Source organism: Lithobates pipiens, unplaced genomic scaffold (genome assembly GCF_037356315.1).
Source record: "Lithobates pipiens isolate NorthernLeopardFrog02 unplaced genomic scaffold, aLitPip1_a1.2 Scaffold_23, whole genome shotgun sequence".
Taxonomy (NCBI): Eukaryota; Metazoa; Chordata; class Amphibia; order Anura; family Ranidae; genus Lithobates; species Lithobates pipiens.
In genome coordinates this window covers 227577423-227601070 of record NW_027507785.1, presented here as the reverse complement: position 1 = coordinate 227601070, position 23648 = coordinate 227577423, and the positions used below count along the sequence as shown (strand labels likewise).

Genomic DNA, 23648 nt, shown 5'->3' with positions numbered 1-23648 from the left:
CCATCAACTACTGGGGAAATTGGTGACTGAACACAGTGGAAAACATTACCCATTAGGCCCTTTCATACGGGCGCCTCCATGGAATGGAATCCGCTTTCTCAGCGGGGGATCTCTCCACCGATCCCCACTGAGCAGGTCCATCTCCACTCACTGTGCAGAGCAGAGATGGACAGTCCCGCTCTCCTCTATGGGGAAATTGGGGCAAAACGGACCACCTGAAAATTATAATTAAATGGCCAAAAATGTAAAGAATAAATCAGGAAAGAAAATTCCATTTGGAAAGTCCATAAGTGAAATAAGTTACCTCTAATGACGAGAATTCCAGGATCGCAGCACTGCTGGTTACTGCAGAAATTATAGTTTAATTCATCCCGGATATTATATTATATTAGTTTCCAGTCCTCTGGCACTGGGACTAATAGGGTTAACTATAGTACAGTGCGAGGATTGGGTCGTTAAGTCTTGCCTTCTCTCTTTGTCCATTCATAAAAAGCCTTGTATTCTTTTCAAAGTGTTTTGTGAATGCAGGAGGGTGAGATAAATGACATGATCTAACATTGACTTCTCACTGAATGCTTTGTAAATTAATACAAGGTTTTTCTAGGAATGGAAGAGGGGAAAGCAAATGAGTAAAGGACATGATCCCCACATTGTTCTAAAGATGTAACCAAGTAGCGGCACCAGAAGCAGAAGGCTCCATGTAATGCCCAGAATGAATAAAACTGTCATTTTTACAGTAACCTATAACGCTGCAGGCCTAGCTACGCTTCATTAAAAAGATAAATTATTTCACTTTTGGACTTTCCAAAAAAAAAAAAAACATTTTTCTTGGAGTTTAATTTTAAAGAGGTATTAAACTTAAGAGAAGTTTGGTATTTTTTTTGTATTTAAGAATCATATTTACCTAGATAGATGCAGCATCACTCCGATGCTGTATCTGTCCCCTTTGGCTTTAACACTGAGAACCGAGCGATCAAAGACCACTGATTGCTCGGTGAGCAGAGAGCTGATGGCTGTCTGCTCTGCAGCCCCCCGTTCAGTGGAGTGAGTGGGAGTAGCAGGCTCAGGCACTCTGGGAGGCTGAGCTGGGTGTCATCAGGAAAGTCTGTCATAACGTGCTAGTATGCAGTACATGCCGTATTCATCTGTGTATAACACGCACTTTTTTCCCCCTGAAAATAGGGGAGGAAATCGTGGGTGCGCGTTATAAGCCGACAGCGTACCTCAGAGGAGTACGAGTGCCGCACGAAATATCACTGAACTGTCATCTCCTCTCGGCCCTCCCGTCACACACAGTGCCGCCTCCACTACCGGCATTGGACCAGTGTTCTGTCCATCACAGAAGCTGGTCCAATGCCGATGGAGGAGGCGGGACTGTGTGTGTCACTGCTGACAGAGCCGAGGAAACAGATGACGGCTCGTGATTTCATATGAGATGGTGAGATGCATTAATGGGGGAGATGGGGACAGAACAGGCTGCAGCTTCAAAGTGGTTTATTCTAGTTTTTTTTACTTTTTTTTTTTCCCCCCGAAACAAATTGGGGTGCGTGTTATATGCTGATAAATAAGGTATATTAAAATTAAAAATAAATTTTTAAAAATCCACACACCACATTCTACCACTTTAAAGCCCAAGTTTTGTTTAAACTTTTTTTTTTTAAATCAGCACAACGAATGGTATGTGACGCATCCCTTGGATACTCTTAGGCCACACTGCTGTGCTGCCATTTGGCTGCAGCACAGGTCTACCTGTGCTTTTTTGGCGATTAATCCACAATTTCACATGGATTCTCTAGGAGAATGTATGTTTTTGGTGCATTTTTTGAAAGCGCACCAAAAATGCAGCATGCAGGACTGCATAAAAATCACGTGATCTAACAGAAAGTCTATAAGAAACTGCGGATTAACCATGAATATACCTGCACTGTGACCAAACTGCAAGCCAGTACAATGAAACCAGCTTTAGTTGACATCTGAATGTCCTCTGATACCCCCCCCCCCCACCCCCCAATACCACCAGAGCCATAAGCTTCCTGTGCTGCAGGGATATACAAGATTGACTAAACTATGACAGGCACTCATCATGTATAGCTCCTCTCCTCCATTCATAGAAGCTGTACTATAGCTTTTATCAATCATCCTCTATGATCAGAGGATGGGAGGATGTATGAAAGGTCTGCCACTTCCATTCATTGATCGTTTTTCTTTGATTTAAGCTATAGTACGGTATAAGCGGAATAAGGGGCAGAAAGGGCATTCTTGACAAGTACCTATGACAGGTCCCCGCAAATGTATTAACTCGGCCAGCACTGGAAAATTATGACTGCAGGGGAACGGGGGGACTTAAGATTTCAAGTAGAAGAGCCGTCCCTTCTACAGTTTTTTTTTGTTCTTTAACTAAAAGGCTGTACACACGGGCTGCATATCGGTTTAATAGAAACCGGTTTACATTTGGTCCATGTGTACGACAGCCGGTCTGACAGAAGTCGGCTGAACATCCGGCGAAGGGGCATGACCAAAAAAAGGCCTGCCAATGGCTGACATCACTGACCAGTGTGTCCTAGTGGTAGTAGGTGGCGATGGGGGGTGGTGTATTTTTGGGGGTGGGGGTGAGGGCACAGTCCCCCTGTCAGATTACAATAGCGTAGCAGGGAGATAACTGTACTAACATCGGATAGTTTGTACAGGATCTCCTCCCAAGCTCCCTAGTTGGGTTGAACAGAAAAAAATAAATAAAAATAGTGTGCACTAGGCTTGTTTTAAAGCTTTATGAACTGAATTTAACATATTGACTTCTATACATTAGGTTATTTTTTTTTTTTTTTTTTTTTTGCTGACCACCTTATAATTCACACCATTACACCTCCAAGAATATCAACTAAACGTGTCTAATAGGAGGAAGATAATCCCATTGTTGTGATGTGAATTTCATACATAATACTATCAGAAATTCTGCAGACAGAGGATTATGATGCCATTGTAGTCTCATACATAGTCGATCACTGGGGTTTCCACCTGACAAAAAAAAACACAAATCAGCAAGAGGGTGGGAAATTTCCAAAGATGGGGAGAAATGAACACATTACAGTGACTGGGAAGCCTCCTTCATATAGAAAGCCTGTTGCTTCACATGTTTACTAACCCCTGCTAAATGCAGAGGGGTTAGCTGTACATATTGCAGCAAGAGTTCAAAGGAAATTACGCAGCAGATGCAGTACGAAATCTCTATATAGCGGAGAACAGAAACCGAGATAAAAATAAGTAAATGACTCAAAAATCCTTAATTATTAACAGACACCACCAATAGAGCAACAATTCTAAAGCGAACATAGCAAACGCTACTCTACGTTCCGACATTGCAAACGCAACACAAGAAAAAAATATATATATTTAAAGAGAAAAAAAAAAAGTATGTTACAACAGCTGTCAATAAAAATGAGCAATAAAACAAAAAATGATTACAAACAGCATATTCAAACTTCAAAACAACTAAAATCAAACATGTCACCATAAATATATCCCTTTAAATCTAAAACTCGGGATTTAAAAGGGAACGTAGTATTTTTCTTCCTTGGGCATACACGTATAACAGATCAAATTGTAAACGCATTAAAATGGAAGTGAAGATCCACACATTACTTTTACCTATAAGGAAGCCTTATTACAGGCTTGCCTATAGGTAGTGTAAATATCTCCTAAACGTCCACCGTTTAGGAGACATTTACATTAAATGCAGCTAGTGACATCACAGGCACATGCGCTCTGAAGGAATGGCCAGCCGCGCAGTTCCTGCCGAGCCCTGCGCCGTAAACAGCAGCTCAGAAGCCGATGAGTGGGAGTGACATCATTGCGGCTCCAGCCAGTCACAGAGCCGGAGTCTGCGAACCCAGAAGCAAGACGGGTGAGGATGGGAGCCCGCTGCAGCTCTGAGATCTCCGCGTCGGAGGGCTTTGTTTTAAGGTAATGTGCTGGTATGCGATGAATACTAGATCAATACATCTTTACCTTACAGCAGGGGTCTCAAAGTACCGGCCCGTGGACCAGTTAAAAAATGGCCCGCAGGCAGGGCCAACCCAGGACGTCTTTTTGCACTGTACCTCAGAGGGGGAGGCGCCGAAGAGCTTTACCTTTCCATCTGCTCTGTCCTCTCTGCTGATGCAGCCCAGAGAGAGAACAGAGCGGAGGAAGGATCCGCCCATCGACCTGCCCACCTAGGCACTGACCTCAGGGCGGGAGATTATGTTCTCTGGGTCCCCTGTCACTAGGCCAGTATGGAAGCCAGGAGGAGAGGACCGGGAGGCAGATGATCCTGACTGCCAAGAGAGGTGACTGAGTCATCACACTGAGGCAAAGTCCTTAGTGGGGTGACTGGGGTAGAAATGTGTGCAGTGTGGGGGTAACTGTGTAGTGTGGAGGGTAATGCTGGGGGTTAATAATGCGTTTGCTGACACCAGATTTGGGGGTTAATAATGCGTTTGCTGATATCAGTGCTGGGGGTTAATAATGCGTTTGCTGACACCAGTGCTGGTTATAGTATAGTATATTATTGCTGGTATAGTTTATTGTTTTTTTGAAAGTTTGCATGCGGCCCCCATGGGATATGAAAACTTGTCATGTGGCCCTCTGGCAATTTGAGTTTGAGACCCCTGCCTTACAGGCTGTAAATACAAAAAAAGTCCAGCGGTTTACAACTGCTTTAAAGTGATAGCAAACCCTCAATTTTCAGCATCTGATATAATAATTTACTGATCCTATGGAGCCACCCTTGGATAGAGGGGATAGAGGTGTGTCTCCTTACGCTGCCTAAAAGAAACACAGTCCCATAACCTAGGGTGGCAAGACACTTCCCTGCTCCTCCCTCCAAGGGAACAGACTGCACTGTCCGCTGATAACTCTTCCCTGTTAAATACCAGAAGTTCAGGGAAGCAGCACTGAGAGAGCGGGAGCCAGCAGCATCAGAAGTTGTACAGTTTACTGGGGAATGTTTCCTTTATTTTGCTCAATATGTTGGGCTAAAAAAAAAAATGATTCTCTATATACTAGTTATACACTAGAATTTCACTTGAAAGCGTTTGTTTCCAGAACACTTGCTCAATTTTCTAATGGTTAGCGAGTTCAAATAGACATTCCAAGACAGAACATTCCAAGCAGCCACCAGTTTTCATTTTCAGACTTAATTGACATGTCAGTACTTAGTGGGATGAGTTCATTACTCCCCTCTTTTACATATACAGTCTCCCATGTTTTAGTGTAACTTTGGACCATATGGTTAATTTATGCTTTTTTATAGACATTGGTGCCCTCGCCCCGGTGATGTGGTAGCAAATCACAAAATGTGCCTTGGGCCAATTCTGATGCACCATTTTCTTTTTAGATGGTTTCATTTCATCCACTCCCAAGCTGCCCCACCATGCTGCTTTTCAATCGATTCTTTACTATGGACAATCGTCCCATACCTCAATATGTCATCTCTAAGTTGCTATGATTGTTTTTATGAATATCTGGTCAATAATAGGCGTTTGTTATGCTCATTTACTACCCAACCCCTCCCCCTCTTTTTGTTGACAGAAATCATTTTTCAAATGAACACATTAACAGCGAACGTGGTTTTCATTGGGGAAATAATATATTCCAAAATCAAAATTTTTAAAGTATACTCAATTTTGTACTATTTTGGAAAGACACTTGTCAAGTTATTGGGTGTACCCATGAGAATTTTGCCAAAAACTACCAATGTATAGGCTGCTTCACCATTTTACAGATTTAAAATCCTTCCTTTTATATAAAGTTGTAGTTTGTTATCTATATCTGGATGCCTTTCATAGAAGTTTATCTCACTGCCTAATGAAAATAGACTGCAGTAATGATTGGTTCCCAGAGACCATGTGACACAGGCTGCCGAGGCAGAGAGCTGAGAGAAGTCTGTTTCTTTAAAGAGGAGGTCCGCCCACGATTTAAAAGCGGCGAGTTGTAAATGTCAAATCGCAGAACACACATTTGAGACGCCATCCATGGCATCTAAAAATCACAGTGCAGTTCTGCCGCAATGTAAATCGCACTGCAATCGCAGCAACCCACGCCATGTGAAGTACATCACCCAAAAGTAGCTCCTGAACATGTTTTTGGCGACTAGCTTCACATGAAGTGGGTTGCCGCGATTTATCGTGCAACAAACGCAGCAGAACCGCACTGCATTTTAGGTGCCATTCAAATGAACAGCAACTCTAATGTGTGTTCTGCACTTTGTCATTCAGACCTTAGCGCTTTGAAATCATGGGCAGAATTGCGGCAAATCTGACTGCCATTCAAAACGCAGAGATGTTAATGCAGCCTAACATATAGCAAAAGGAACAGGTAAATTAGACCGATTAAAAAAAATGCTAGCATGTACCCCGTCAATTCAGGTTTCAGGAGAGTTTTAATGGTAGGTCCACTTTAACATACAATATTACGATATGCTCATTCAGAAATTCTGTGGATTCTGTTCTTGGCAACACTAAAAGCCATCAAGCATTGTCACTATACCTTCTACAGAGCTGTCAATCTTTGATCTCACAAGTACAAAAGATACAAATGGTTGAGAGAAAGTCACCATGTTTGCCCAGAAGGTATGTAGGCTCTCCATCACTAGCAATGAATCCAATAGCCGCATAATATATAGAGTACACCAATCAGCACAGGACTTATCACTGCCAAACACTGCACCCATATTTATCTACAGTAGGACTACATATCAATAGCTACCAAGTACAGCTAATATATTTAACACCGTTAGACAACACCTGAATAATCGACCCTTTCCCCAATACAGCTGAACTTACTACAGCCATTTTTTTTTTACCAAACAAAGCAAATCTGCAGACAAAAATACCAAAATAAAAATGAATAACCCATTAAAAACCAACAAAACTGGCTATTGCTGCAATCTTTACCTTAAAGCCAGAGATTCCCCCTGCAATGTTCTTTGTGCTACTCGCCATCTTCCATCTCTTCTGTGTCACTATGCATGGAATAGACTTCCAGCAGAGGTAGCGTGTCTGTCAACAGTAAGTGGATTCAATCATGCCTGGGACAAACAGATCTATACTCAGGCAAAAAAAGTAAAAAGGGGCAGACTCTGTGGACCACTTTGTCTTTTTTTTGCCGTCACTCTTCTTCTGTGTTTCTATGAGGGCCATAACGATTCAACCCACTTTCTCCAAGCACAGGTCATCCTGGACAGTGACAGGAGAAGCAGCCCAGTGATGAGCTCATCTCTCCATTACTCTGCTTCCTCCTCCTATCAGCATGCTTCTTTTATTTCATAAGCACAAGAACTCATTGGTTCCTCGTGCTGCTTTTTGCACACACACTACAGCTCTGCAAGTGCTTTGGTGCTCCCTTACATCCCGTCAGCCGTAGCTCACATGCCCCCTTACATCCCGTCAGCCGTAGCTCACATGCCCCCTTACATCCCGTCAGCCGTAGCTCACATGCCCCCTTACATCCCGTCAGCCGTAGCTCACATGCCCCCTTACATCCCGTCAGCCGTAGCTCACATGCCCCCTTACATCCCGTCAGCCGTAGCTCACATGCCCCCTTACATCCCGTCAGCCGTAGCTCACATGCCCCCTTACATCCCGTCAGCCGTAGCTCACATGCCCCCTTACATCCCGTAGCTCACATGCCCCCTTACATCCCGTCAGCCACAGCGCAGATGCCCACTTGTATCCCATCAGACATAGCTCTGATGACCCGTTATATCCCATCAGACCTAACTCATTACCTACAGTAACCCCCCATCTAGCCAATGGCACCAATTGAAACAATGATTTAGCAAATCACACTGTATGGTTGTTAACACCAATGGGATAAATACTTGCATGTGTCAAAAAGCTCATTGTTGCAAGCAAAAAGGGTTTCCTTTTGCACAAGTCATTTCTCCATTTAACAAGCCACAACATTGAGAAGTCAGACAAGAATTTACATCATATGGGTTACAGAGAATATTCAGTCTCAGACACAACCCACAGATCCCCTACAGCCTCATATCTACCATCCGTCCAAACATTAGATCCCTGATCGGTGATGGGCTATTGTGAACTCCAGCAGATTGTTGGTGTCAGAGATAAGGTGTTAAAGCCACAACCTATTCTTAAGGCAGGTACACACTATAAAAAATAAAAACAAATCATGCAAGCAATTGTCCGATTTTCCTGAATGCTTCGCAGCAAGTCGAAACTGAGGTTGGAAATAATGTACGAAAATTCTCGTACGATAAAATGCCTTTTTTATTTGTTTGTTTCTGATCATGCGCAGTCTTTTATAATCAGATTTTCTTGTACAAAAACGGTATAGATTAAACGAAAATAGTTAGTTCTGTTCACTTACGCAAAAAATTTGGGAATTTGTCCCTTCGGAAATTTGTTTGGAAAATCTGAATCAGATGTTAAAAGCTGTGTACTTACTATACTAAAATGGAGTGATCTGTCTGCGAACAGAATTTTTCTTTCAATTTTCTTATAGTGTTTACGCTACTTTAGATTCATATAGCATATAGATGGGTTAGAACCCTTGTCATGTTTTTATGTCTGTCTGGATCTCTACTAGGGAGATTTACCCTCGCCTTCAAACTTGGTGACCAGTCAACAGTGCAGAGGGATAGCAAATTTAAAAAAAGGGAAACTCTTCTGATGTGGTCACTTGTTCTGGTGACAATTTTCTAAGAGTGGATATTTCGTTGCCTTTTAGGAGATCTCTACTTACTTACTGTTAGGTCTATGAGAGATAGAGAGATATAGATATATATTCAAATAAAGGTTTGGGCTTTACATACATTCTTAAAAGGCTAATCCTGTATAACCTGTACCCCATTGCCCTTTACTTCACATCAGCTATCACTGCTAAATCCATTATTCATTCCATTTATACAACCAGATCTTCGGTACAGACACTGCTCATAAGGCAAGCTTCTGCAACTGTGCCGGATTTAAATATCTACACAATGACCACATCCATAGAACAATACATTCATATCTGGCTAAATAACCCTTTGCAGATTTTAATGGATCAATCCCTTGAACCATACTCCTTGTCCCCACCTTGTAACCTGGTGGAACAGATACAATAACACAAAGTACGTGGCAAAAATGTGAAAGTCGGACACGGCAACCTGCACTCTCCGTTTATTAAGGTTCTACAAGTCTCAAGTAGTGTCATACTGGCACTTTTTCAACAGATGGACACACAATCATGTCAGTGCATGTTCCATTTCTCCAGGTCATGGTATATCTAGTAGCAGTTGGCCACATTCCACTGGACCTGTCCTGTCATTTTGAAGATGTTTTGTAGCACCTCCAGCGCACCTGTTCTTTAGTTCCCAGTGTGAGTGGGATTTTCCTGAAGAAGTGACTTGGGAAGATCTTACATATTATGGGACAAGTCCAGTTGACTGTGACCGACTACTACTAGAGGACCATTCCTTGCTCTTGGGGTACACACAGACTCTGTACCGACTACTACTACTACTAGAGGACCATTCCTTGCTCTTGGCGTACACACAGACTTTGTACCAACTACTACTAGAGGACCATTCCTTGCTCTTGGGGTACACACAGACTCTGTACCGACTACTACTAGAGGACCATTCCTTGCTCTTGGGGTACACACAGACTCTGTACCGACTACTACTAGAGGACCATTCCTTGCTCTTGGGGTACACACAGACTCTGTACCGACTACTACTAGAGGACCATTCCTTGCTCTTGGGGTACACACAGACTCTGTACCGACTACTACTACTACTAGAGGACCATTCCTTGCTCTTGGCGTACACACAGACTCTGTACCAACTACTACTAGAGGACCATTCCTTGCTCTTGGGGTACACACAGACTCTGTACCGACTACTACTAGAGGACCATTCCTTGCTCTTGGGGTACACACAGACTCTGTACCGACTACTACTAGAGGACCATTCCTTGCTCTTGGGGTACACACAGACTCTGTACCGACTACTACTAGAGGACCATTCCTTGCTCTTGGGGTACACACAGACTCTGTACCGACTACTACTAGAGGACCATTCCTTGCTCTTGGGGTACACACAGACTCTGTACCGACTACTACTAGAGGACCATTCCTTGCTCTTGGGGTACACACAGACTCTGTACCGACTACTACTAGAGGACCATTCCTTGCTCTTGGGGTACACACAGACTCTGTAGCGACTACTACTAGGAGGACCATTCCTTGCTCTTGGGGTACACACAGACTCTGTACCGACTACTACTAGAGGACCATTCCTTGCTCTTGGGGTACACACAGACTCTGTACCGACTACTACTAGAGGACCATTCCTTGCTCTTGGGGTACACACAGACTCTGTACCGACTAATACTAGAGGCCCATTCCTTGCTCTTGGGGTACACACAGACTCTGTACCAACTACTACTAGAGGATAATGCCTTTCTCTTGGGGCTCATTCAGACTTTGTTTCAGTCAATCTTCAAACTTTTAGCCAACCTTCCATTGACTGCTCATGTGTGAACGTCACCTGGTGTGGTAAAGCCAGTTGTCATACACAACCCGATGGAAGCTGTAATGACGGGATGTGTAGGACCTCCCTGAAGTACCATAGCCATTGCTTGTTATCTGAGATTTTACACCTTCCCCTTGTGACAGGTGCCAATCCTTCTCTTTCCTATAGGACAGGGGTTCTTAAAAACTTCAGAAACCAAGGGACATAAAAGGACCAGTGACCATCCTCAGAGCCAACATGGCAAACCTGGCCACAACCACTACATGGCTACAAAGTGTCCCATCACAATCCAAGCTTAGGAGACATTTCTATAGAGAAGAGATGGGAGATTCTTGGCCAGGTGACTGGAGAGATCCCAGGAGCTCCATGGAAGGTCCTCCAGATGTCAGGGAGCCCCCTCCACCATCTATGGGAGGACCATCAATGTGCCACTGTCACCAATCACAGCCCAACGGAGGTAGGTTGGGTGGTCACACATCTGGAACAGACCCCCTCATATCATCACCCAGGAGACTCTCACAGGGCCACAAAGTCAGCATGCAGAGTCCGCCAACCCGAGCAATCCCGGCATTACCTAGAGAGCAGAGCTGCAGCATCCCTCCGAGGCCCCCGGTCCCGCCGCCTCGCTCTCAGCCCCCCGGAGCTCCGGTAACGGTTCCAATAGAAGAGAATACACCAACCAGCCGAAACTCAGCACCTCCTCTGCCTGACTGGCGCCGCTACTCCTCTCCGCTCCACACCGCCGCCTCATACACGCCCACATTCACCACATACCCGCCCTCTCCTCGCCTACTGTGAGGACAGGCCCCAGCAGCCACGCCTACTTCCAGGCAGGGTTAGTGTTACCAGTCACGCTCTCACAGGTCGGTGCCCGCCCCTCCAAAGTGTTCCAAACTTCAGTCTCCGCCTACATTCCGCAAGTGCCTTACAAACCACCGAGACACGCCTACTTTCCGTGTGACCACGCCCGCCTAGGCAAGCTGTGTTGGTATGGCTGGGAGCAGGTGGTGGGAGGTCAGCAGGAGAGGAGAGCGCCGACCTACACCACCGGGAGGAGAGGAGAGCACCGACCTGCACTGAGGAGAGGAGAGCACCGACCTGCACTGAGGAGAGGAGAGCACCGACCTGCACTGAGGAGAGGAGAGCACCGACCTGCACTGTGGAGAGGAGAGCACCGACCTACACCACCGGGAGGAGAGGAGAGCACGGGCCTACACTGCAGGGAGGAGAGCACGGACCTGCACTGCAGGGGGGAGAGCACCGACCTGCACTGCAGGGGGGAGAGCACCGACCTGCACTGCAGGGAGGAGAGCACCGTCCTACATTACCGGGAAGAGAGGAGAGCACCGACCTGCACTGCAGGGGGGGGGGGGAGAGCACCGACCTGCACTGCAGGGGGAGGAGAGCACCGACCTGCACTGCAGGGGGGGGGAGAGCACCGACCTGCACTGCAGGGGGGGGGGGGAGAGCACCGACCTGCACTGCAGGGGGGGGGAGAGCACCGACCTGCACTGCAGGGGGGGGGGGGGAGAGCACCGACCTGCACTGCAGGGGGGGGGGAGAGCACCGACCTGCACTGCAGGGGGGGGGAGAGCACCGACCTGCACTGCAGGGGGGGGGGGAGAGCACCGACCTGCACTGCAGGGGGGGGGGAGAGCACCGACCTGCACTGCAGGGGGGGGGGAGAGCACCGACCTGCACTGCAGGGGGGGGGGGGAGAGCACCGACCTGCAGGGGGGGGGGGAGAGCACCGACCTGCACTGCAGGGGGGGGGGGGGAGAGCACCGACCTGCACTGCAGGGGGGGGGGGGAGAGCACCGACCTGCACTGCAGGGGGGGGGGAGAGCACCGACCTGCACTAAAGGGAGGAGAGCACCGTCCTACATTACCGGGAAGAGAGGAGAGCACCGACCTGCACTGCAGGGGGGGGGGAGAGCACCGACCTGCACTGCAGGGGGGGGGAGAGCACCGACCTGCACTGCAGGGGGGGGGAGAGCACCGACCTGCACTGCAGGGGGGGGGGGAGAGCACCGACCTGCACTGCAGGGGGGGGGGGGGGAGAGCACCGACCTGCACTGCAGGGGGGGGGAGAGCACCGACCTGCACTGCAGGGGGGGGGGGAGAGCACCGACCTGCACTGCAGGGGGGGGGGGAGAGCACCGACCTGCACTGCAGGGGGGGGGAGAGCACCGACCTGCACTGCAGGGGGGGGGAGAGCACCGACCTGCACTGCAGGGGGGGGGGGGGAGAGCACCGACCTGCACTGCAGGGGGGGGGGGGGGAGAGCACCGACCTGCACTGCAGGGGGGGGGGAGAGCACCGACCTGCACTGCAGGGGGGGGGGGGAGAGCACCGACCTGCACTGCAGGGGGGGGGGAGAGCACCGACCTGCACTGCAGGGGGGGGGGGAGAGCACCGACCTGCACTGCAGGGGGGGGGGAGAGCACCGACCTGCACTGCAGGGGGGGGGGGGAGAGCACCGACCTGCACTAAAGGGAGGAGAGCACCGTCCTACATTACCGGGAAGAGAGGAGAGCACTGATCTACACCACCCGGAGGAGAGGAGAGCACTGATCTACACCACCCGGAGGAGAGCACTGACCTACACCACCAGGAGGAGAGGAGAGCACTGACCTACACCACCAGGAGGAGAGGAGAGCACTGACCTACACCACCAGGAGGAGAGGAGAGCACTGACCTACACCACCACCAGGAGGAGATGAGAGCACTGACCTACACCACCACCAGGAGGAGAGGAGAGCACTGACCTACACCACCAGGAGGAGAGGAGAGCACTGACCTACACCACCAGGAGGAGAGGAGAGCACTGACCTACACCACCAGGAGGAGAGGAGAGCACTGACCTACACCACCAGGAGGAGAGGAGAGCTACACTACGGGGAGAAGAGCACAGACCTACACTACAGGGAGAAGAGGAGAGCACCAACCTACACTACAGGGAGGAGAGCACAGACCTACACCACTGAGAGGAGTGGAGAGCACAGTTCTCAGGGGCCGCCCATCCACAGGAGCAGCCCCCCCATTCATGCATCAGGCCCCTTGATGGATGCCAGATGCATTAATTCCAGCAGGGTGGGGTGTTTTTTTTTAAGCACCTGTTTCACCTCTAATAGGTTTCAAAATAGGGTGGAGTTGGGTGCAGTTGTGTGACAATAGCAAACTAATATTCACTGTTCTCACACTAAAATTCTTCTCTGCCAGTCAGGTAGCAGGTCTGAGACCCGTTTCCCGATTGGCCGAAAGGAGAAGAGCTCTGATTAGCCACGAGAAAGAGGGGATGGAGAAGCCACTCATGATGCCCACCGCCATAATGCGTGTGGAGGAGAGCAGGGGATGCCGCCCGTGAAGCCTGCTATGGATGGGGTAAGTGCTCCAGCCAAAAAAATTACCACCAGCCACCACTGCTACAGACCTACACTACCGGAAGGAGAGCACAGACCTACAGGAGAGAAGTTTGGTACTGGATTCTGGCCAGCATGGTCTGGCTGTGGCTGCTGTAGTTTATAAGGAAGCATAGAGTGCTGCGGTCAGCTGCCCTTCTGAGGAGAAGGTGCCCTGGAAGAAGCATCGGTGAGATAAGAAGAGGGCCGCCTCCCCCCTCTGTTTAGGTGCAATCTTATTTGCAACTTATTTTTTTTTTTCAGACACGCATTGTGACATCGCAGTAGGAAGTAGCAGTCGGAAGGCCATATAAGGAGCAGAGAGAAGGTGTTTATTACTTTAACTCTTCATAATATTTCATATAGCCTCATATTAGTCTAATCTGACGTGGGAGAAACTCCACCCAAAACTAAAAGAGAATAATCTGAGTGAAATTTTATTTTAAAATCTGGACATTTTGCTTACAAATCCAAAAATGGAATTGACAAGACTGGCGAACAGAGAATGCATGCAGTGTGTGAGGGATGAGATAGTCGGGCAAAGCACAGGGCAACAATGTAGGAGAGAGGAGAATGCTGCCCAAACCAATTATCTGAGGAGCCTGGTAGGAGAGGGACAGGCAGAGGAAGGTTCAATGTATGAGAGAGGAAATTGCTGCCCTCATCAATTGTCTGAGGGGCCTGGCAGCTAAGGTGAAGAAGGGCAGGCAGAGAAAGGGGCAATGTTGGAGAGAGGAGAATGCTGCCTACTAGAGAGGAAAAGAGAAAAGGACAGAGGAAGAGAAGTGTCAGATAAGAGTACTCACCAAGGCCGAGATGCTGAGAGCTGTAACCACTTGCGACTAAGCACACTCCACTTCCCAAGATGGTACAGAGGGTGAAGGGCACAAAGGCACGAGTCACCAGAAGGCAGGGCAGGTCTTGAATGGACGTCACCAGGAAGAAGACAGCTATGCAGGCCTGGAAGATGCTGAAGCTCAAGGCGGTAGATGAACAGCAAGTCCAACAACAGGCTGGGGGTCAAACCCTGATGACTGGCAAGAGACTCCTTAATAGGCAGAAAAGTCTTGTGCTGGAGACAGATAACAGGTCTGTAAGCAGGCTGATAATCAAGAACAGGAAGTCCGTAAAACAAGCCGAGGGTCAAACACTGATAACTGGAAGCAAAGTCCGTGAGCAGGCCGAGGGTCAATCTCTGGAGATAAGTAGTGATATCAGAAGACATGCCGAGGGTCAAAATGAGGAGGCAGATAGAGAGGTCCGAGAGGAAAGCCAAGGGTCAGAAGCAGGAGAGCAGAGCAGGTCAAACCAGGTCACAACAGGTAATAAAGACTCAGAATTTTAGCGGGAAACACACAGGAAGCTGAAAGACAAACCAAGAACCTGGACATGGCACAGAGTGGCTTTTCTAGGCCAGTGTGAGGCTCATGTTGTGTTCGCACTATTGCGTACCCACGTTCATCGTTCCGCTGAATTGCGCCCAGGGGAGCGCCGCTCTACCGCAAATGCGCGTTGGATAGCGCAGATACTGTCGAGGCTCCTACTTATTTCTTTCCTGACAAGAAGAGGAGGAAAGAAGAATGCTACCTACATAAATCATCATACGAGCAGACAGCAGAGCAAGAGAGGGACAGATTCAGGAGCAAAGCAGAGGAGAACTCTGCATACATCAGACATTTGAAGGATATGGCTGTGAAGGAGGAGAGGAGAAGAGATGAGGAGACGCAGAGAAGGGAGCAAAGGAGGAAAAATGAGGATGGGAAGGAAGAGGAGAGAAGAGAAATGACAACAATATTAAACACAAGGGAAGCAGATTGGGAGAGAAGTGTGGAGAAAGGGAGGAGGAGCAGAGGGAAGGAAAGAGGAAGAAAGGATTTCTAGACAAATGACGGGCAATAAGAGCGGATTGCAGGAGGAAAAGAGAAGAAATGAGAGGGGAAGAAAGTATTTCTAGTAAATTACAGGTGATAAGAGCAGATTGGAAGAGGACAAAGGGATTGAGAAGAATCAGAGGAAAAGAGAGGACCAGGGGGGAATGGGGTAAGTGAGGGCAAGGTTGGGGGGGGGGGAGAGTAGGGGGTAAGGGCAGGGTCGGGTGGTTGGGATGCAGGTGGATCCTCTAGAACTGGGAGCCCGGGACCATCTTCCTGGGAAACTGGGGCTAGGGGGAACGCAGTGGGGGGCCAGAGGTAGAGGGGCAGGGATTCCAAAATTAGATTAGTAATAGATCACTAAGCTGTCAATCCACACATTTCGGGAAGGGAGCATTCTTCTTCCATAAGATATAGTTGACAATTTTTTTTCTGAAAAGGTGAACACTTTAAGCTGACCATAGATGGGTCTTTTTACTGGCTGAACGTGAGGAAAAAAATTGATTCCTCGATCCACAGAGGAATCCCCCCGCTGAGACATTGCACTCCCGGTGCAATCAGTGGGATTCCTCACTGTCAAAATACATTGATCAGCGGCTGCAGCCACTTATCAACAAGTTTTCCAACATTCCCTTTCAATAGAAGTCAATCTAACGAACAACTACTGGTGAACAAAGATGGCCACACACAGATCAAATTTCGGCTGAACAAGCTGAATTTTGGTGTTGCTCTGGCCCGCTTTATTCCCGGGGACAACAAAAAACACAAGATCCACAAAAGAATCACTGATGCAATAAAAAGTACAACTGACAAAAATGTCAGTTGCATAGGCTCAGTTCGCCACCCTCTCCCTCTCTCTGCAGCCTCAGCTGTACTGGACAGTGAATGGGAAAGTCTCTGTGTTGAGCAGCTTCCCGTTCATTCACAAACTAAAGCATAGTAAACACAATTTACTGTGCTTCAGTTATAAATGGACACAGGAGTGATCAGTACTGATCGCTCTTGGGCAGGTAAAGAGGAGGAGGGGCTGGTAAATTACATCCTTGTCTGTCCCTTTCCCCACTCTCCACCTTGAAACTCCACAGCAGCAGCCAGCGGGAGAGGATGGAAGCCAGCAGAGCTGGGAGAGGGGTGCCGAGGCAGCAAACAGAAGTGGAACCTGAACAGGAGGGCGGCATTTACTAGAACTGATCGGCTGTATTTTCCTCCTGCGGACCCTGAATGCCAGCAGAAGGGAGAGAAGGAGATGCTGGCTTTATGCCGCTGCAGGGTGAAAACACAGCCAATCAGTTCTAGTAAATGACACCCCTGCCCCCCCAGCTTTGGCCTTTCTGCCCTTTTATGGTTTTTACCATCCCTGCTATTTTAATAGTTTTGAATTTGGTGGGAAAAAAAAAAGTTGTATTTTTTCACAAGGGCTTTCACACTGGGGCACTTTGCAGGTGCTATTTTTAGCGCTTTAGAGCATGCAAAGCGCCCCAGTGTTAAAGGGGCCTTAACGAGTAGGCCAGAAAGCCGGCCCCCGTGTCCTTAAGAACTAATGGGTCAACAGCTGACCCAGTCAGTGACAGCATGTGGGGGAAGTACCACCAGGTGGCTCCGCCCCTTACCTATTTAATAACTGTCAAGCGGCAGAGCAGGCAGTGAGGGAGGAGCTTTTTTTTTTGTATATCCGGTGCGGCCGGGGGGCCCAATTTTGTATTTCTATTTTAAATGTTTTTTTTTTGTGTATGTATGTGTATATGTGTGTGTGTATGTGTGTATATATATATATATATATATATATATATATATATATATATATATATATATATATATATATATATATAATATAATATAATATAATATAATATATATATATATATATATATATATATATATATATATATATATATATACATACAAATATACACAATAAGACACTAGGTCTGACGGAACTAATCCGTCGGACAATTCGATCGTGTGTGGGCTCCATCGGACCTTTGCTGTCCAAAACTCTGATGGACTTTATAAATAGAAAATCTTTCAAATCTTTCCGACGGACACGAGTCCGGTCAAAAAATCAGTTTGTGTGTATGCTGGTCCGACGGACAAAAACCCACGCTAGGGCAGCTATTGGCTACTGCTTATGAAGTTCCTTATTCTAGTCCGGTCATACGTCATCACGTTCAAATCCGTCTGACTTTGGTGTGATTGTATGTGGCCAAGTCCGTTCAGTTGGAAAGTCCGTCGGAACTCCGCCGAAAGTCCGTCGGACCTAGTCTGCCGAAAAGTCTGGTCGGCACCCCCAGGCACCTTTTAAAGAAGGAATTTTGAATTTTTATTGTTTCACTTTAAACATCATTAAAATCACTGCTCCTTTTAAAAGCAATCTTTTTTTAAAACACATTTTTGCATTGATACATGTCCCCCAGGGTAGTACTCTGGCTCCCATACCATTTTTATGGCCAATAACTTGCATATAAACCTTCAAAATGTGAACTTTAGATTTTTCGAGTTTGGGTCTCATAGACTTTAATAGAATTCTGGGATTGGGTCTGAACTTTTTCCATGTTCAGGTGTTCTGGTTGCGAACCAAAGTGGGTGTTATACTTCCCTACTCTGTGCAATGCTTTTGACACACAGAGCGTGGCTCATCTCCGCCCACTGCTCCCTCACTGGCTGTGATTGACAGCAGCAGTGGCCATGGCTTCCGCTGCTGTGTCTGAGCCAATGAGGAGAAAGAGACCAGGGGAGCAGTTGATCATGTCGCTGGATCAAGATCAGGCTCAGGTTAGTATTAGGGGGTTCTGGTGGGGGGGGGGGGAGGGGGGTTGGGCTGCACACAGAAGGTTTTTTTACTTCGTGCATAGAATGCAAATATGTAAAAAACCTTCAGCCTTTAGAACCACTTTATATTTGGGCACAATATATTCATTAACCACTTCAGCTCCGGACCAATAAATACCTTAAGGACCAGAGGTCTTTTTGCAATTTCGCACTGCGCTGCTTTAACTGGTAATTGCGCGGTCATGCAATATTGCACCCAAACGAAATTTGCGTCCTTTTCTTCCCACAAATAGAGCTTTCTTTTGATGGTATTTGATTGCCTCTGCGATTTTTTTTTTTTTGCGATATAAATGGAAAAAGAGCGAAAATTTTGAAAAAAAAAGATATTTTCTTCTTTTTGTTATAAGAAAAATCGAATAAACTAAATTTTAGTCATACATTGAGGGCAAAATTTATTCAGCCACATGTCTTTAGTAAAAAAAATGTCAATAAGCGTATATTTTTTGGTTTGCGCAAAAGTTATAGCGTCTACAAACTAGAGTACATTTTCTGGAATTTACACAGCTTTTAATTTATGACTGCCGATCTCATTTCTTGAGGTGCTAAAATGGCAGGGCAGTACAAATCCCCCCCAAATGACCCCATTTTGGAAAGTAGACACCCCAAGGAAATTGCTGATGGGTATGTTGAGCCCATTGAATATTTATTTTTTTTGTCCTAAGGGATTGAATAATGACAAAAAAAAAAAAAAATTTTTTTTTACAAAAAGTTGTCACTAAATGATATATTGCTCACACATGCCATGGTTATATGTGGAATTGCACCCCAAAATATATTCCGCTACTTCTCCCGAGTATGGGGATACCACATGTGTGGGACTTTTTTGGAGTCTAGTCGCGCACGGCACCCCGAAAACCAATCACCACCTTCAAAATTTCTAAGGGTGCAAATTTTTGATTTAACTCCTCACTACCTATCACAGTTTCGAAGGCCATAAAATGCCAAAATAGCACAAAACCCCCCCAAAATGACCCCATTTTGGAAAGTAGACACCCCAAGCTATTTACTGAGAGGCATGTTGAGTCCATGGAATATTTTATATTTTGCCAAAAGTTGCGGGAATATTACAAACTTTTTTTTTTTTGCACAAAGTTGTCACTAAATGATATATTGCTCACACATGCTATGGGCAGAAGTCAAATTACACCCCAAAATAAATTCTGCTGCTTCTCCCGAGTACGGGGATACCACATGTGGGGGACTTTTTGGGAGCCTAGCCACGTACGGGACCACGAAAACCAAGCACTGCCTTCCGGATTTGAATATAAAATGCTACCAAAAAACCTGTTAGCGATGGCAGGGATCAGGCCTGACTCTGTGATCGCTGCAGTTATGTGTTTAGTGTTTTGTAAGTGACAGTGATCGATCGATACTGCACTTGGGTGGGCTGGGCAGAGGGGCAAAACGCAGGTGCCAGCAGGTATTTGGGCTGATCCCGCTAACAATGCGTTTTTTTGGAACCCTAAACTGCTGGGGACGCTAGTATAGATCTGATCAGATCAGATATTGATCTGTTCAGATTCTATACCACTACGGGAGGTGTATGCTTTGCGTGTGGGTGTTAGCGGTACTGGCACTAACCTAGCGCTGCCTGGGGCGACGCAGACCCTGACCCTAAAACCTAATTGATATCACCCGCCGGGTGATCAGGGGGTTAAACCTTTATTGGGTAATAAATGGTGGGTGCCCTGATGCTATAAAAAACAAACTAACCAGAGTCACCCGTAACACTTATACAGTGATCAGTGGTGAAAGGGTTAACTAGGAGCAATCAGGGGGTTCAAATTTTTATTAGGTAGTATATGGGGGTCCCTGGCGCTATATAAAAACCTGACGGGGAACCTAAATAACTAACTGGCTAACCAGCGTCACCAGTGACACTTATACTGTGATCGCTGGTGAAAGGGTTAACTAGCAGCAATCAGGGGGTTAAAACCATTATTGGGTAGTATATCGGGGTACCTAGCGCTATAAAAACCTGGCGGTGAACCTAAAAAAATAACTAGCTACCTAGCGACACTAGCGACACTGATGCAGCGTTCAGAAAAATTATCGCTTAGTGACACTGGCAAAAGGGGGTGAAAGGGTTAACTAGCGGAAATCAGGGGGTTAAAACCATTATTGGGTAGTATATCGGGGTACCTAGCGCTATAAAAACCTGGCGGTGAACCTAAAAAAATAACTAGCTACCTAGCGACTGTAGCGACACTAATGCAGCGATCAGAAAAACGATCGCTTAGTGACACTGGCAAAAGGGGGTGAAAGGGTTAACTAGCGGCAATCAGGGGGTTAAACCCATTATTGGGTAGTATATCGGGGTACCTAGCGATATAAAAACCTGGCGGTGAACCTAAAAAAATAACTAGCTACCTAGCGACACATGCAGCGATCAGAAAAATGATCGCTTAGTGACACTGGCAAAAGGGGGTGAAAGGGTTAACTCTAGGGGCAATCAGGGGGTTAAATCTTTATTGGGGGGTGATAGGGGGCTACCCTGGACCTAACACTAACTGTCCTGACAGTTTTTACTGTCACAACTGACACTGAATGCATTGATCAGTAAAGAAATGATCAATGCAATCAGTGACACTGTGACTGGGGGGGGAGGGGGGGATCGGGGGGGGGTTTGTGTGCCTGTGTGTACCTACATGTCAGTGTAGTGTTGGTGCACACTTACTTTTACTCTTCTCCTCGTAGTCCGGTCAAAAAGACCGCCCCGAGGAGAATGACATCACTTCCTCCTTCCTGTGTAAACAATACACAGGGGAGGAAGCTTCTCATTGGCCAGGAGCGATCCAGAGGGGGTGGCCGAAAACCAACGGCCATCCCCTCATCACGGAGCGCTCCTGGACCGAATCGGACCGCCGTAACCAGCGGGAGGGGGTCCGATCGGACCCCCCACCCGCTGGAAGGCAATCACGTAGATGTACGTGATTGTGCCTGCCTGTGCCATTGTGCTGACGTACATTGGCAATACGGCGGTCCTCAAGTGGTTAAAGTCACTTTGTGGTATTCAAATAATAGAATTAAACCCAAGTGGACCCCTGCCAAGGTATTTATCTAAGGATACTGTGTCATGGTTATGCAGTGATCTTCCTGTTTGCTTACCTCCCCTCATGTGTTCAGACTAAGAGGCCAGCCACTTCCACCTGGTGGTTTTTATAACCTCTCCTCTAAGCATGGCTCCACCCCAGGCCCTATCAGGGAACCTTATATTAACCTGTGCACTGCAAGCTAACAGTGCTGATCAACCATTGTGTATTACTTTGTGTGTTTAGCTTCCTGTTACCTGCCGTGTGCTCTTCTGTTGTTCCGTTACCGACTTTGGCGTGTCTTTAACTATCCTTGTTTGCCTGTGATCCTGACCTGTTGGCGTATCCCTGACTATTCCCGTCTGCTTGTGGCCCCGACCTTGGCTTTGTCCTTCACCATCCCTATCCTCCTGTTGCCTACTGTGGGTGTGAGCTGGGGGTTGCGACCTGGAGACAGTTGCAGCCAAGTCCATCCTCACCACTCAAGGCTCTGGTGAACACCTGCTGGCTGTTAGACTCCGCGCCCCAGGGAATCTTATGCTCTAACCCCAGTGGGACCTATCTCCCGTCCGCAGCAGTCAGCCATAGGGTCCACAACCTTGCGGTGCACTCCTAATCCCTACGGTGTGCATCTGTCACCTCGCCTCAAGGTGACCTGACAGTTTGATCAGCCATGGACCCGGCTGACGTGCCGCTTCCTGCAGATGATCCATTGCAGAGCTTAGGTCGCAGACTTGAGACCCAAGAATCACATCAGGTGATGCGATTCCTTCAGGATTTGGCATCCCGTGTTGAACAGGTTCAGGCCTCATTAGGACCCCTGGTTCAACAACCTCAACCGCTATCTGCCGCTGCACCTATCGCATCAGTTGCAGCCACACATTCATTACAACTATCAGCTCCGGCCTGTTTCTCTGGGGACTCCAAGGTTTGTAGGGGGTTCCTTAGCCAGTGCACAATTCATTTTGAACTTCAGCTCCAAAACTTCCTGTCCGATCTGGCAAAAGTTGCATATATCATATCCCTCCTGTCCGGCGAGGCGTTAGCTTGGGCTGCCCCTCTGTGGGAACTGAATGATCCAGTGGTTTTTAGCCTGTCTGATTTCTTGAAACTTTTTCGGAATATCTTCGAGGAACCGGGTCGTGTCTCCTCAGCGGCTAGCGCTCTTTTACGTCTCCGTCAAGAGTCCGCATCTGTGGGACAGTATGCTCTTCAGTTCCGCATCCTCACAGCTGAATTGAGCTGGAATAATGAGGCCCTAGTTGCAACCTTTTTACATGGACTCTCTGATAGAGTGAAGGATGAATTAGCAGGAAGATCCCTTCCTGCTGATCTGGACAGTGTCATCACCTTGTGTAACCAGATCGATATTCGCTTTTAGGAGAGGGCCCTGAAAAAAAGACGCCAGCACTCCCCGTTCTTTAGGCAGCCTGAGCCCCCAGTCCCTTCTCTTCGATCCGAGGAGCACCTCCTGCCTACCGAGGAACCTATGCAGTTGGGCTGGACTAAGTTATCTCCCGAAGAACGTGGTAGGCGCACAACTCTGGGCCTATGTCTCTATTGTGGGGCCAAAGGTCATTTCCGTGACACTTGTTCTCTTCGTCCGGAAAAACGCTCAGGGCTAATACATCTGGAAGGTGGAGTATTAGACCCTGAAATATCACCTTCTCGTCTCCTCCTTTCTGTGTTGCTTCATGTCGGTGCTTCCTCTTATTCGGTCTCAGCACATCTGAATTCCGGAGCCGCTGCCAATTTCATGGATTGGGAAACTGCATCCTTCATGAGACCCTTTTGCCCCTTACAACACCATTGGTGGTCTTGGCGATTGATGGCACGGTTCTCCCAGGGGGACCTTGGCTTTGTCCTTCACCATCCCTATCCTCCTGTTGCCTACTGTGGGTGTGAGCTGGGGGTCGCGACCTGGAGCCAATTGCAGCCAAGTCCATCCTCACCACTTGAGGCTCTGGTGAACACCTGCTGGCTCTTAGACTCCGCG

At 47.4% G+C, this 23648-nt stretch overlaps 1 protein-coding gene across 2 annotated transcripts in view; it reads right to left on the bottom strand.

The window, feature by feature from the left end:
* The window catches only part of ARHGAP29 (Rho GTPase activating protein 29), a 216350-nt gene extending 205096 nt beyond the window's left edge, over positions 1-11254 (bottom strand). For both annotated transcript variants that reach the window (XM_077452882.1, XM_077452883.1), the window contains exon 1: positions 11094-11254. The gene's annotated coding sequence lies outside the window, so the exon portion shown is untranslated. The remainder of the gene's footprint in view (positions 1-11093) is intronic.
* Between the last annotated feature and the right edge of the window lie 12394 nt (positions 11255-23648).